Raw genomic sequence first — 13,251 nt, 5'->3', positions numbered from 1 at the left:
TTTTCATTAATGGGGTTGATATTGCTTTGTCGTGGTGTACAACGCGGCATTGATCGAAAATTTTGTGTCATTACTTAAGTTGTGTATAACTTTGGCAACACTGTGTTTATGAAATTGTTTGACTAAACTGTGTTTAATAGATTATTTGACAAAATGATGTTATTATGAACTTTAATATTTGTGAAATGTAATTGAGAAACATTTAAATTGTGTTTGGCAATGAATGATTTATTTATTGCATTTTAAATTTTTATTGTGCACTACTGAGTATCTTTATACTCAGCGATAGCTTATTTTGCTGTCGCAAATAAAAGCAAGGAGAAAGCAGCAAAGTGAGCTGCTGTTAAATCGAGGACTACTCTGACCATTTTGTACGGGTATTATTTTATACCCTTGTAGATAATCTTGATGTAAATATAGAAATGTTATTTGTATCAATGTAAGTTGAGCAGTTGTAAATAAATTGTAATGATATTATTTTGGACTTTCTTCTGTAAATTTAATATTTGTACATATGAAATTCCTACTTTATGCTTTGTGAATGGAATTATTAACTATTCGGAGTTGATAAATTTGATTTGGATTGTGGAACTGTTTTGAAATGAATTGATTGGAGTTGAATTGTGATTTATTGGAGGTTGGGAGTTGTGAAATAAGTGCTTTTTACAGGTCTTTGAAGAACTGGTTTCTCAAAATACAGAGGGAACTCTGTCAAAATTTTTATAAAAATTGCGGCAAAAGTAAAATGGATAAAAAATTTTATTAGTATTTAAACTTGAATAAATGGTTTTTAATTCTCACTAAAATGCTCACCACTTCCAAAATGTAAGAAAATCGTTTTAAAATCTCTTGTAGGGTACTTAATGAGTTATCGGTAGGGGAAGTTCGGTAGTTCATTAAGTATTCTACGGGATCATGTTATGCCTTATGGAGGGGTAAGGTGTGACATTATATAGGCTAAAACTTGATGATAATTTTGCTGAATCCTTGCTTGTCACTTTTAGCAATATTGGAATTAAGCGCAGTAGACTGAATGAAGATTCTTCTTTTTTGTGGCATAAGCGTTTGGGTCACATATCCAAAGAAAGATTAAAGAGGTTGGTAAAGAATGAGATTCTACCGAGTCTAGATTTTCCTGATCTTGATGTGTGTGTGGATTGCATTAAGGGAAAGCAAACTAAACACAATAAGAAAAGAGCCACAAGAAGCAGTCAGCTTCTTGAAATTATACACGCTGATATATGTGGGCCTTTTGATGCTCCATCTTTTAGTGGAAAAAAGTACTTTATTACCTTGATTGATGATTTTTCATGTTATGAACATATTTATTTGCTTAATAAAAAATCTTAATCAATAAATGCACTTGAAGTGTACATAAATGAGGTTGAAAGACAATTAGATGGAAAAGTTAAAATAGTAAGGTCAGATAGAGGTGGTGAATACTATAGAAAACACACTGAAATGGGACAATGTCCTAATTCATTTGCAAAGTTCTTAGAAAGTCATGGCATATGTGCACAGTATACTATGCCAGGTACTCCTCAACAAAATGGAGTGGCGAAAAGGCAAAAATGAACTTTAATGGATATGGTTAGGAGTATGATGAGTAACTTTTCTTTACCTATATTTTTGTGGATGTATGCACTTAAAATTGCTGTATACTTGTTAAATAGGGTTCCTTGCAAGATAGTCTCAAAGACACCTTATGAATTGTGGACTAAAAGGAAACCTAGTTTAAAGCACCTGCATGTTTGGGGTTGCCGAGCTGAAGCAAGAATTTATAATCCACTTGAAAAGAAATTAAATTCTAGAACAATAAGTGGATACTTTATTGGTTATCTAGAGAAATCTAAAGGATATAGGTTTTATGTTCCAAACCATAGTCTAAGAATTATGGAAACTGGTAATGCAATATTCCTTGAGAATGGTGAAGTTAGTGGGAGTGTTGAGAGACAGGATATGGATATATAAAAAAACATAGTTGATTTTCATGTGCCCATTAAAGTTCCAATATTCACTTCTACTCTACATGTTGTTCCAGCAGTTGTTGAATGACCTAATAATGCTACACAACATAATGATGAAACACATCCTGAAGAAGCTAACCCATAAAGAGCTAATGAAGGTGACCCATAAGAAATGCCATTAAGAAGATCTCAAAGAGAAAAGAGATTGCCAATTGCTGATGATTACGTGGTTTACTTGCAAGAGTTAGATTTTGACATAGGAATTAATAAAGATCCAGTTTCCTTTTCACAAGCTATAGAAAGTAATGAGTCTGATAAGTAGTTAGATGCCATGAAAGATGAGTTAAAATCTATGGAACAAAACAAAGTGTGGGATCTCATCGAATTGCTCAAAGGATCTAAACGAGTTGGGTGTAAATGTGTCTTTAAGACCAAGCGTGACTCGAATGGCAAAATCGAATGATATAAAGCAAAACTTGTTGCCAAGGGTTATACTCAGAAGTAAGGGTGTCCACGGTCCGATTTCAAATCGAAACTAAATTGAAACCGGTTCGATCAAAATCGGACCAAAACAGGTCAAAACCGGAACCGGCTTCGAACCGGACTAAAACCGTCCTTCTACGGTGTAACACCCTTACATGCATAATTCTGCATATTTTACTATTCCAGTGACAAGTGTCAGTTTGGAAAATTAAGAGGATTAAAACCATATTTAAGTCACCTAGAAAAGCCCAGAATAAAAATTAATAAAAATTACCAGAAGAAAAAATTGAAATAAGAAAAACAAAGCATAAAAGGTTAAATGAGCTGGAGGTCACAACGATGGGTGACCGTACCGAAAAGTGACTGCGAGGTCAATTTTAACCCTAATTTCGTATAGGACATTGTGACATTGAAGTCCTAAGAATTATTGCAAAGCTAGTGGAAATGAGAAAACCACAGAAAAGAGTTGAGAATTAGGTCAAAGAATTAGATCAGGGTTCAGGAAGAAATACAGTGTTATTGGAAAATCGGATTAGACCGGCGAGGGGTAAATTGGTCAATTCACCCTTAGAGGTGATTCATGGCCTAAATGTTCATTAAAATGGAGGAAATTAAATTTAGAAAAAATTAGATTTAAAGTGAAGAGGTTATGGAGAAAGAAAATAAAAGAAAAGAATGCAAAATTTAAACGGAATTATGACATAATGATGACATCATAAAAGAATTACAAATTTAATTTATTAAATTTTAGGGATAATTATGAATAGAAAGAGAGAAGAATAATTAAATAAAGCAATTTTATTTCCTCTTCCTCGTCAAAGTGCCGGCTCCATGTTCCCTCTCTCTCTCCTTTACATTTCCTCCATATCCATGAAAATTCAAGCTTTCAAAGCCTGAATTAACCCCATAAATCCCATAATTTTTCTAAATAAACCTTATTCTTGGATCTTAGCAAGCATATTAAGAAGGAATTTAGAAGGAAATTGAAGGGAATTGAAGCTTTGGGAAACTTCACAAGAGGTTAGTGACAAATTCTTTAATTATCTATTTAAATTCATGTTTAAGTAATTGAAATAAAGTAGAATTTGAAGAAAAATAAAACAAAATGATAAGTTAAGGGACCATATAGAATTCGGCCAACATGTGATGAATTAGAGTTTGATGAAATTTATTAGAATTAAAGGGATATTCATGCTTGGTGGAACATAAAAGTAAGCCTTGTATACTTTGATTTAATGAATTGAACAATTTGCATAATTAGGGTTCTTGAACCATTGAAATTGGGGGAAAATTTGGGAAAAATTGGTAATTGAAATTTATTAGAATTAAAGGGATATTCATGCTTGGTGGAACATAAAAGTAAGCCTTGTATACTTTGATTTAATGAATTGAACAATTTGCATAATTAGGGTTCTTGAACCATTGAAATTGGGGGAAAATTTGGGAAAAATTGGTAATTGATGCAATTGGACCTAATTGAGACTTGAAATGGTCAATTGGAGTAATTTGGAATGTGTTTGAATGGTTGGAATGTGATTGAAATGTGGAATGTGATGTTGTCCCAATTCAGCAGTTTGACCTTGGTCAACTCAAGAGGGCATAACTGAAAATTGGTTCCTCCAATTGGTGTGAAGCCAATTGGAGATGAAAACTAAGACCCAAAACTACAATTTTCATGCAGAAACCCAACCCTAAAACTGAACACAAAATGGTTTAAAACTGATCATATAAATAGTATATGTTCAAATAGTCATAACTTGGTGTAGAAAGGTCCAAATGACCTGATTTTTGAACAATTAGAAAGCTATGACATAGTACTACAACTTTTATGTAGAACATAAACCAAAATTCTGCTCATAACCAAGTCGAATTGTTAACCAAAATTGGTTGCTCAAAACTGCCAGAATCAATAATTGCCCAGAATTTCTGGGTTATATCCAATCCGGCCAGCCTTAGAAAAATAGGCATAACTTGAGCTACAAAACTCCAAATGGAGTGATTCAAAAAAGGAAATAAACTAGAGATAATAAGGAACAACTTTGATGAAGGATATTTAGCCAAATTCCCACTGTAGCAAGACCAATAGAACAGTAGAATATAGAGACCCAAAACTAAACATTTACAATTTCTCTTTGAAAGTTCTAAATTTAGAATGGCAATCAATGCCAACAAATTTGATACTCAAAATATGGTATATGAGTGCATTTAGGACTAACATACCTGTTAAGGATTAAAAAGTCAATATTTTGATTTGAATAGTGCAATTAATAATAACCTCAAATTACCAAATTCAAATAATTCTATTTTAAGCAAGTTTAGGTGTACATCCAAGTATGCATGAAATTAATCATTGGATTAATTATGAAACCTGATACTGAAACACTATAAATTGCGTGTTTTAGTTGAAAAAGAGACTAAGAAGGAAGATAAGGAAAAGTGAGTCAAGGCCTAGAGGAGACTCATTCCAGATTTGTGCACAATAAATTTTAATTTATCGTTTTCTAATTGAAAACTTATTTAGCTATGCATTGTGAACTAATTTTACTAATTATGGATTTCAAGAAATGCTGTGTTGCTATTTTATGAATGAAAATGTGACACCCCTTACCCGTGTACAGTATACCCGAGTAAGTAATGCCACACGGTGTACCGGCACACTCTAATATACCTTAATTAATTTATATCATGCTTTTGAATATAATTTATGAAACATACTTTATTTAAGCCATTTATCAAAAATATTATTTATTTGAGGTTCCGAAAATTTTAAAGAAAATCCGGCGGAGTACCGGCTAAAAATGGAGAAAACAGTTCTTCGGAACCTGTTAAAAACACTTCCAATATTTGTATTTCATCATCTCAAACTCCACTATCCAAAATCTCAACAATGTTTCTCAATTTCAGTTCTCAATAACCTTTTCATCTCTCAAACATCCATTTCTCATAATACTCATATACAAACAATAAATAAATGCTCAAATTTTGCATTCATAGTCATAGCTTTCATTATTTACATGAACGTCAGAAATACATTACATAAGTTCAAATACATATGAGAAAGTAAAATTAGCTACAAAATATCAAAATGACACCTAGTGTCCTACCAATGCACTGCAGAAGTTGAGGTGACACGGACACTGTGCAGAACTGCAGGATGGACTCACCCAGTCTGCGGTCTACTGGGCTCACGATCTGTATCTCCAGTACCTACGCGTGGCAAAAGTAATGTGCTAAGCAATAATGCTTAGTGGTGCAATAATATAATAAAAGAAAATAGCAGAAAGTAAGTATGTATAGAATGTGTATGATTTCTTTATTTGGTATTGGTATATCTATTATTTCATTAACTTTGCCCACTTTTATTCATTTGGTTGCCCAAGTAACCTACACTAGACGACTGGACTGGATAAACGGGTAAACTGGCACTGGGTATCGAGTACCTCGGGCCATCACACCATCGGTCACATATGCATCTCCTCAGTGCAATGAGCAACTAACAAGTCAGAATAATATCAGGCACAAGGCCAAGTCTCAATGCAAGGTCAGAATGGCTAAAAGCCATAAAATCACAGAATGGCATATTGCCATGTGCAGTACTGCTAACTGAACCCTATTGGCATGCCAAACTATCCAAACCAATCTTGTTAGGTATACTAGGGCATTTGAAACCTTTAAATTCTTCAATTTGTGAATTTCAAGTTTTTGGTGTCACTATTCACCTCATTGGTCAACAAAAATGTTGACTTTTGGGTAGAAAATATGTACATTGACTTTGGCACTCCCAATATACCACATTTGGCATTCAAAACTTGTTGGCATTAAGCATTTATACCATTTCAAAGTTTAAACCAAGGGAAACAGAATTTTCAGTTTTTGTAGCTCAATTTTACTGTTCCATTGGATACTGTTGCAGTGGGAATTTGAAGAAATGGAAAACATGAAAGTTGTTCCTTATTTTGTCTAGTTGAATTTCCTTTTTTGAATCACTCAATTTGGAGTTTTTTAGCTCTAGATATGGTCCAAAAACCACAGCTGGCCGGATTGCCAATCTGCAGAATTGACCATATCTACAGTAACATGAACAGTAAATAGAATCACTTGGTTGGATGGGTTCTGGCCATAATTTGGGGTAGGTTCCTTCATGAAAGTTGTTTGTCTATGTCTTAATTTGTTGCTGTAAAAATTTCAAGTCAATTGACCACATCTACAGTGAGTTATGGCCAAATGAACAGTTACTATTCATTTGGTCATTTTGCAGAATCAGTTGCAGGGTATCCGGATTGGGGCCAAATTTTGGTCCTCTTGCTTTAGTCTTTTGGGCATGGTTTCTTCAGAAAAAATGTGCCATTATAAGCCTAGTTTCATATCCAATTGACCAAACACCAATTAGACCTACACAGCCAAAGTTATGGCTGTCTAAGTGGACTAAAATTTCAGTCATCATTCTGCACCCTCTAGGCAGCACACTCATTCCCTTTGCCATGCTTTATTTCAGTCCCAATTAAGGTCAAATTCCTTCAAATGGTCACTAATTGACCATTAGGATGTTCTTTAATAATTTCATAAGCCAAGCCAATTTTTACTCCCCAAAACCCTAGCTTCACATTATAATTTCTACAAGATGCCTTAGTTAGCATACCAATTCATCATCCATTTATATATATATCCTAAACATCATTTTTAGTCCACTCTAAGACCAACAAAACACTTATTCCTATACCTTCAATAGGGCCGCCGAATTCTCTAATAGACATACACATGAGTTTGGTTCATTTCATTCACAAATACTTGTTGGTTTCAAGTCCCTAACATAGAAAATAAAAGTTTTAAGTAGATAGGTGCACTAACCTCTTGTAGGCAGATTTTTCCCAATCCAAAACTTCACTTTCCTTCACTTCCTAGGCTGCCAAACACTCTCCCAAGATGAGTGGACAACTTTAAATGAAAGGGGTTTAGGGTTTATGGTGAAAAGAAGGGAGAAAGTAAGCTTTGATTGAAGTTGTCAATGGAGGTTGGCTATGGGCAAGGGTTTCGGCTGGAATGGAAAAGAGATGGTTGCTGGTTTTTTCTTTATTTCTTGGTCTCAATTATCTCTTTTATTAGTTAGTCAAATGGTTACTTAATTATGATTGGTTATAGTTTTCTTAATGACATCACCATGATGTCATAAATAAACCTTTTCCTCTTTTTCTTTTCTTTCCTCCACTACTCATTTTCAATTTAATTTCTAGTATTGTTTATTCATATTTTATGTCATATTAATTATTTACTCAACTGGACAAGTCGGCCAAAAATCACCTCTGAAGGCAAAATGACCAAAATGCCCTCTGTTTGGCTTAACGGGTCAAAATTGTCTGTACCGATTGAAAAATTTTTCTAAATATTTTCTTGGCATTCTAATGCCATAGGAACCTCAATAACCCTTCTCTGGAGTCCCAAAAATTATTTTATAATTTTTCCCCCGGGTCTAGGGCTCCTCGTTGCGAGAACCGCAACTTCCTTCTGAGTTACCCATCGCTAGGGCATCGGCTCGTTTAACTTGGTTGTATTTTATTTCTAAAATTTTTACTAAATTTTTCTTATTAATAATTGAGTTGATTATGGTTCTTCACTTTAGTTTAAATATTTTTCCGGACATTCTAGCTGTCCGGACCAACACTGGTCACCGGAATAGCAGGATGTATGGAGTAGTTACCGGGAGGGTGTTACAACTCTTCCCCTCTAATTTAAATTTCGTCCTCGAAATTTACCTGATACAAACAGTTGAGGGAACTGTTGCCTCATCATGTCTTCACTTTCCCAAGTTGCCTCCTCGGTGTTGTGGTGCCTCCAAAGCACTTTCACCAGTGGAATCTGCTTGTTCCTCAACTCTTTCACTTCCCGAGCTAGGATCCGTAGAGGTTCTTCTTCATATGTCAAATCCGGTTGTATTTCAATTTCTTCCCTGGAGATGACATGTGAAGGATCTGAGCGGTATCTTCTGAGCATGGACACGTGGAACACATTGTGGATCTTGTCCACTGTGGTAAAGCTAGCCTATAGGCTACTGGACCCACACGTTCAATGACTTCATATGGGCCAATGAACCTAGGGCTTAACTTACCTTTTCTTCCAAACCTCAATACCTTCTTCCACGGTGACACCTTTTCTTCATATGTCAAATCCGGTTGTATTTCAATTTCTTCCCTGGAGATGACATGTGAAGGATCTGAGCGGTATCTTCTGAGCATGGACACGTGGAACACATTGTGGATCTTGTCCAGCTCTAGTGGTAAAGTTAGCCTATAGGCTACTGGACCCACACGTTCAATGACTTCATATGGGCCAATGAACCTAGGGCTTAACTTACCTTTTCTTCCAAACCTCAATACCTTCTTCCACGGTGACACCTTGAGGAATACTTTGTCGCCAACCACATATTCTATTTCTTTTCTCTTCAGGTCGGCATAAGATTTACTGGTCATCCGAGGCAACCTTCAGATTAGCTTTGATCAATTTTACTTTGTCCTCGCCTGCTTTCACAGTGTCAGCCCTACGCTTATCTTTGCCCAATTTAGTCCAGCACACTGGAGTTCTACATTTTCTTCCATACAGTGCTTCATATAGGGCCATTTGAATGCTAGCCTGGTAGCTATTGTTATATACAAATTCGCGCTGGGAGGTATCTATCCCAACTTCCTCAAACTCAATGACACAACTCCTCAAAGATATCCTCAAGGACTGACATATATTTCATGTTATTGTTATCATTTTAGTTCAATAGTTGTATTAATTCAATTGGTTCAATTGTTTACAGATTACTCTTTTCGGATTGCCCATCCGTCTCGAGGATGGAAAGTCAGGCTGAAATGGAGTTGTGTACCCAAGGACTCATGCAACTTCTTCCAGAATCTCGATGTAAACCTTGGGTCTCGATCAGATATGATGGAAAGTGGAATTCCATGCAGTCTAACTATCTCACTGATATACAATTTTGCTAACCTCTCTAGTGAGTAGTCAGTCCTAACTGGCAGAAAGTGTGCTGACTTTGTCAATCTATCAACTATCACCCATGCTGCATCATGTTTCTTCTGGGTGAGAGGTAAACCACTTACAAAATCCATGGTGACCCGATCCCATTTCCATTCAGGTATGCGTATAGGCTGTAGCAAACCCGATGGAACTTGATGTTCTGCCTTGACTTGCTGACATGTCAAGCATTTAGTCACGTAGTCAGCTATGTCTCTCTTCATACCAGGCCACCAATACTGAAGCTTTAGATCGTGATACATCTTTGTACTTCCTGGGTGCATAGCATATACACTGGTGTGTGCCTCTTTTAGAATATTGGCCTTCAATTCCCCATCATCTGGTACACACAGTCTTCCTTTGTAATACAGACACCCATCTGCTTTCACCTCATACTCAATTGCTTTTCCCTCTGGGATCTTGCTCATAATAGCCATTAGCTTCTCATCTACCTTCTGCCCATCTAAAATCTGCTGTAGCAGGTTTGGCCTCACTTGCAACTCAGCCAAAATAGCTCCATCTCGAATCAAAGATAGACGGGCATTCAATGATCTCAAGGTCGCATGGATTTTCTCGCTTAAAGCATCAAGAACTACATTTGTCTTCCCGTGATGGTAGTCAATTACACAATCATAGTCCTTCAGAACTCAATCCATCGCCTCGCTCAAGGTTGAGCTCCTTCCGGTTGGCAAATATTTCGTGCTCTTGTGGTGCGTGTAAATGTAGCACTTTTCACCATACAAGTAATGCCTCCATATCTTCAGTGCGAAGATAATTGCTGCAAGCTCTAGATCATGGGTAGGGTAGTTCTGTTCATGTGGCCTTAGCTGTCTGGAAGCATAAGCGACCACCTTCCCCTCTTGCATCAGTACACACCTTAACCCATTATGAGAAGCATCACTATAGACCACAAAGTTTTTTCCTGACATTAGCTGTGTTAACACTGGTGCCTCTGTCAACATAGCCTTCAACTTCTCAAAACTGGTCTGACACTTGTCATTCCAGTCAAATCTGACATTCTTGTGTAATAACTTGGTCATTGGAGCAGCTATTAGGAAAATCCTTCACAAATCTTCAGAATACCCACTAGCCCCAAGAAGCTTCTGACCTCAGTTGTGTTTCTGGGAGGCTTCCATTCCATCACTGCTTCTATCTTCTTGGGATCCACCCTAATCCCATCAGCTGACACTATGTGTCCAAGGAATGCAATTTCATTCAGCCAAAAGTCACACTTGACAACTTAGCATCTGACTTCTTTTCTCTCGTGGTTTGTAGAACAATCCTCAAATGCTCATCATGTTCTTCCCTGGTCTTGGAATACACCAAAATATCATCAATAAAGACCACTACGAACCGATCTAGGTATGGATGAAAGATACGGTTCATAAGGTCCATAAATGCCGCTGGTGCATTTGTTAGGCCAAAGGGCATCACTAAAAACTCATAATGCCCATATCGGGTCCTGAATGCAGTCTTTGGCACATCTGCATCCTTTACCCTCAACTGATGATACCCTGATCTGAGATCAATCTTAGAAAATACTCGCTTCCTTCACCGATCAAACAGATCATCAATTCTAGGCAACGGATATTTGTTCTTCATATCCACTTTATTCAATGCCGTAATCGATGCATAGCCTCAAAGTCCCATCCTTCTTTTTCACAACAAAGACCGGCGCTCCCCATGGTGACACACTGGGGCGTATGAACCCCTTATCAAGCAACTCTTGCAACTGAGTTTTCAACTCCCTCAATTCAGTGGGTACCATCCTATAAGGAGCAATGGAAATGGGTGCTATGCCCGGCAGTGTCTCAATAGCAAATTCAACTTCCCTTTCTGGTGGCAAACCAGGCAATTCTTCAGGAAATACTTCTGGGAAGTCTTTTACTGTGGGTATATCACTCAAATTTGGCTTAGCCTGCCTAGTATCCACCACATGTGCTAGGTAGGCTTCACAGCCTTTTCTCATCATTCTTCTTGCAACTGTGGCTGAGATAACATTGGACAAGAAATCTGTCCTTTCACCCACAACAGTGATCTCATTACCCTCAGAAGTTTTCAAAGAAATTCTCTTCAGTTTACAATCAACCATTGCTTGATGACGTGACAACCAGTCCATTCCCAAAATCACGTCAAACTCGTGGAAGGGCAACTCAATTAGGTCTGCCAAGAATTCATACCTCTGAATCCTTAACGGGCAACCCTTGTATACCTTATTCACCACTACACTGTGACCCAATGGATTAGTGACCAGAATGTCTTGGTCACTCTCCCCTACTAGTATCCCCCTTTCTACGGGTAGGTTGATGCAGATATATGAATGAGTGGATCCTGGATCCACTAATGCATGCACAGGTGTATTGTAGAGGGAGAATGTACCCCTGATGACGTCCGGGGCATCTTGCTCCTCCTGAGCTCTTAGGGCATAATTTCTGGCAGGTGGTCTGTTATCTGGCCTCTCTGCTGGCTCAGATGCAGGCCTCTGTGATGGTCCCACAGCTTCAGATTTACCAGATTTTCTACCCCTTTGTGGTGTAGGAGTAGGTCTGTCTGCTTGTGTTGGAGCAGCTGTAGTAGTTCTGCGTGGGCAGTTCCTCAGTTGATGCTCTGTCGACCCACATCTTAAACAGGCACCAGTTACTCTCCAACATTCCCCCTTGTGCCATTTCAGACAGTGTGGACATGCAGAAGATGTTGGGACTGGTCCCCTGAACCCCATCCCTGGAAAGCTGCCCACTGATGGTGTGGACTGACCTCTCCTAGGGGTGAACTGTGGCCTGGGCCCCTGAGACTGACCCTGACCTTGTGGCTGCCCTGAACTCTGCGCAGGAGGACCCTTGAACTTCTTCCCAGGTGCAGGAGATGAGCTAGACTGACCCGGTCCCCTCTTCTGATATCTCTCCCTTCTGGTCTGCTCACTTATTCTTACTTTTTCAACCTTTATTGCAGCTTTCACTAACTTGGTAAATTCTGTGATTCCCAGGGCAGTGAGCTGGATCTTGATGTTATCATTTAGTCCCTCTTCAAATCTCTTACATCTTTCAGCTTCATTAGGGACTATCTCCCTTCCATAGCGGCTCAATCGAACAAATTCTTTCCCATATTCGGCCACTGACAGCTGTCTCTGCCTCAGGTTAATAAACTCTCTTCTTCTCTCTTCCAGGTATACAGTACCCACATATTTCTTCTTGAACTCGGAGAGAAAGAAGTCCCAAGTTACAGCTTCTGGCTGCACTTCACTAGACATAGTATCCCACCATTCGTAGGCATCGTCTTGCAACAAGGATACTGCAGCTTCTAGATTTTGCTCTGAGGTGCAGTGGAGTTGTTTTAAGACTCTGCCCGTTCTATTCAACCAATTCTCGGCTGCAACAGAGTCATCTTCTCTCTTACCGAAAAAGTCCACTGCTCCAAACTTTCTTAGGCTTTCCAGGTGTGATTTCTACTGTGGAGCTGGTGGTGGTGGTGGTGGTGCTGGCATTACTCCGGCCATTTGTCTAAAGAAATCGGCCATTTGCTGGAACATGGCCTGTGGAGGCTGAGCAGGCTCGGCTTGAGTCAAGTGAGCAGTTCTCCCATGCCCCCAATCTCCGCTGCTGCAGGTGGAGCATGACTCTCCACTTTCTCCTCGACTGCTCTTTGAGATGAAGGGTCCATATCCTATTCAAAATAAGAAAGACAAACAGATCTGCATCAGTGTCACCTTGACTCTTACAAATGCAATGCATGGTATGGACTTAATCTAGGCCCAGAAATGCCTAAACCGTGCTCTGATACCACTAAATGTGACACC

This window comes from Hevea brasiliensis, chromosome 2 (assembly GCF_030052815.1).
Source record: "Hevea brasiliensis isolate MT/VB/25A 57/8 chromosome 2, ASM3005281v1, whole genome shotgun sequence".
NCBI classification, from domain to species: Eukaryota; Viridiplantae; Streptophyta; class Magnoliopsida; order Malpighiales; family Euphorbiaceae; genus Hevea; species Hevea brasiliensis.
This window is presented reverse-complemented; position numbering follows the sequence as displayed.